This window comes from Rana temporaria, chromosome 2 (genome assembly GCF_905171775.1).
Source record: "Rana temporaria chromosome 2, aRanTem1.1, whole genome shotgun sequence".
Classification (NCBI taxonomy): Eukaryota; Metazoa; Chordata; class Amphibia; order Anura; family Ranidae; genus Rana; species Rana temporaria.
In genome coordinates, this window is record NC_053490.1 from 358,429,464 (window position 1) to 358,433,013 (window position 3,550).

The 3,550-nt window shown below is 43.7% G+C and overlaps 1 long non-coding RNA gene across 2 annotated transcripts; it reads left to right on the forward strand.

Moving 5' to 3' along the window:
• Positions 1–1,845: 1,845 nt before the first annotated feature.
• On the forward strand, positions 1,846–2,750 carry LOC120928641. 2 transcript variants are annotated; one of them, XR_005747272.1, is made up of 4 exons: positions 1,846–1,906; positions 2,068–2,226; positions 2,362–2,476; positions 2,705–2,750. It is a non-coding gene; the product is annotated as an uncharacterized LOC120928641 (long non-coding RNA). The 2 variants fall into 2 exon arrangements; XR_005747273.1 differs by lacking the exon at positions 2,068–2,226 and having other exon boundaries at positions 1,848–1,906.
• The last annotated feature ends 800 nt before the right edge of the window (positions 2,751–3,550 follow it).

Below are 3,550 nucleotides of genomic sequence, written 5' to 3' on the forward strand. Positions count from 1 at the left end.
GCGTACGCGGCGTTACTTGTCGCGGAGGTGTGAATGCAGCCTAAAAGGCCCCACCAAAATCCTCAGCACCAGGCCCATGATGTTCTTAATCTGGCCCTGTATATATCTGCATGTCCTCCTGGTGAAATAGTGTCTGCTCCCACCCCCCCAGGTACAGGTTGGCGTATGTGGGGGCACACTTGGTCCCCATTGCCACACCCTGTACCTGGAGGTAGTGGGAGCCACCATACAAAAAGATGTTGTTAGATAGTACAAAGTCCAGTAGTCTCAAGATAAATTGACTATATTCGGAGGGAGGATCGGGGTCAGCGGAGAGGAAGCCCTCCACAACCTTGACCCCTCGATCATGAGGGATCGAATTGTAAAGAGCCTCTACATCCAATGAGACCAGCCAAGCCCCCTCCGGGACGTTAAGGTCATCTAGCGCTCGCAAGAGATCAGTAGTATCCTGTAGATAGGATACCAAATTTTGAACATGTGGTCTAAGGTAGTCATCTACCAATTGACTAGCGTGTTCGGTAAGTGAACCATTCCCTGACACGATAGGTCTGCCCAGTGGGTTGATGGGGTTTTTGTGTACCTTAGGCAAGGCATATAAGGTGGGGGTACGAGGGTTGTCCGATTTAAGAGTCTGATAAATAAAAATATCTGATAAATATCTGATAAATAAAAAAAAGATGGAAAGTCCGATTAGCCTCCATGTAGGAATCCATCATAATTTCAATGCCACAAAAATGAAGTTCTTTGCTTTGGAGCACATACCCCCCGGTGAGAGAGGGGGTGATTATGACAAATTGTTACTACAGCGTGAGGCTAGGTGGATCCATTCATTGTCCGCCCTGCATCCCCCGGGCTTGAATGAGGCTTTTAGTTTCAAGCCCTTTCTATAGGTATTTTTGTTACCCTATTTTTATATTTATTTTTATTTTTTATTTCATATAGCTTTTTTCATTTATTCATCCATTATTCATTTTCATTTGTTTTTGATTTCTTTTTTCGGGTTTCAACCCTGAAATCTTCTCTCCTCCTTCCCGTTTCTACCATGGAGGGTTTATGTTGTTTGAAAAAAAAAAAAATATTTTGTTCTTTATTGTTTGGGTTTTTTTTTCACCCCTCAAGAACGATATGATTGTGCACAATGTCAAAACCATGTATTTCACTGTTAAATAGGAGGTAACAGTTTCTATTTCTTACAGCAGGGGGCGCACCTTGATCCTCAACAAGGTCTGTAATAGGCCGTTTTTGTGCAATACAACACACCCAAATAGATCTTTATAGGCGAATTATCCCACTTTTTAATGTTGTAATTTTCATGAATTGATGCACCCCCAGATTTTCATCATCAAGTCCCCTGAAAAAACCATAGGGACACGTAGGACCACTATACTTTTCCAGGGTGGCTGGATCCCTTGGCTTATAGTGGTCCTATTTAATTTACCCCCCGTTTTTGTTTCTCTCGTTTTTTGTCTCCTCTGCTTCTTTAAGTCAGCTGGTTTCGTTATTTACCTGCCGCACACAGCGGTGGCGGCCACCAATACAAACCATCTTAGAAGGGCAAATGTTCCCTTACTCTAGATGGCGGCATGCATGTCCGCTGTTAAATAAACAAACAATTACAGAAGGGCAAACCGCCCATATCCAAGATGGCGGCTTGGTCTCCAAGTACATCTGATATTTCACACACCCACTGACATGTCAGCTGACACTCAGCTGGGAGAGACATCATGGGAACAATAGGGAGGTCATGTGTCCCCACCAGAGCGGACGCCATTGGCTGGCACCCGCTCTGCTGTGAAATATAAAGCGTGGCTGTGCTAGCCACAAATGTCAGTCTGCATTTAAACGATCAACAAGCAGCACACATGCTGCAGGCTCTGGGAAACACGGACCATTGCAACACTAAGCGGTATGTCCTTTAATTGTATTTACTCTGTTCAATAGGTGTTTTTTCTTAAACACCCTTGGTTCATTGAGCAGAGTTTATTATTAATTAATTTAACCCTATAAATTGGGGAGAAACAGTGAGACTAATTGATTTTTGGTTTCTTTGTTTTTCTTTCTCATTAGATTGAATTTCTTACATCTCAATAGAAACTCAGGTTCCTTGTATTTTGAGGCCATACACTTCATTGCAATGGAGGCCATCTAGTGGTTGCTTTTGGTTACTCAGGCCCACTGATTTATGTCAGTCCAATTGATTCAGCTTTTTGTTTAAAATCCTAAAAGGTAAATATTATTACTTTCTATAAAGATGAACCTATCTTTTTGAATTTTTCTTTTATGAAATTTTCTTGAGTTCATCCCCACAATGATTCAAGTATAAAGAGCCTTATATAGCTTTATATTGATTATGGTTTTCAGGGACTGTTTGGTGCATCAATCTTGAAATGATCTTCTTAGGATGATCCGAAGAAGGTTTCCATCCACTTGATTGACTCATTTTGATGTGTTTTTACTTTTAATTTGACAAGTTGAGGTAAGTTCTTGTTGCGCTTCCCTTCTGCTGAAATATTTGATAATTAGGAACTGCTATATTGTCAATATTGATTGTCCACTTTATTATTTTCCTTGGATATTTCTACCTTTAAAATTTCATATCACAAAAATTTTTTTGTTAATTTATACAAACTCTACAGAATTGTATTTATTATTGCTTTTGCAATGACCATTGCTGTATATTGATTTCTTTTTTGATCCATTACAGTTCAGTTCTAACATCACTCCTGAAGAAGCTCTCACGAGCGAAACATGTTGTCAGGAACGTTACTTACCGAGGCCGAGATGCTGAGGGCGGCTCACCTTTGCGACCCTGTGCAGACCACTCCCTGGAGTTAGAACAGAGGAGGGACGGCACAAGGAGGCACCTGTGCCGGGAACTGGTAGGCAGACTTGGTGCAGCTGACGAAAACAGGGCAGGTGCAGAGGACTGGAGACAGTCGTTGATCAGGCAGGAACAGGCAGGTAAGTCCAGAAGGGATCAACAGGAAACAAAGGCAAATCCGGGTCACAGGCCGTGGGTCAGGAGTTGGAGAGATCAGAGGAAGTCCGTGAGAGCAAGCCAAGGTCAAGGGGCAGGAGACAACAGCAAATCCGATAAGCAGGCAGGGGTCAAGTGTAGGAGACGGCAGAGAATCGTCAAGGTCCAATCCGGGTCAAGCAGGTCAGGGTATTCAGGTTTCAAGGGTCTCTCACAGGGTAAAGCTGACAACGAACCAGCAATTAGCAAAGGGGAAGGGGCTGGCTTAAATAGGCCGCACTGGCCACTGATTGGTCCACAGAAGTACAGGTTTCAGAACCAGGCTCCAATGGACAGCACACAGAATAGAACTGAGCAGTGGCTCAGAGACAAAAGAGCTGGACCTTCAATGGAGAGATCCTGGGTTCGATTCCACCCAGGACCAACTAGGGAAAGAGACCGTAAAAGGTCTGTGCCCTGACAGTGCCCCCCCCCTAGGGGCGGACTCCGGACGCCCAACCTGTCCGTTAGTTCCGGATGCTCCTGATGGGAAGCTTGGATAAAACGGGGAGCATGTAGATTGTTACTTTTTCT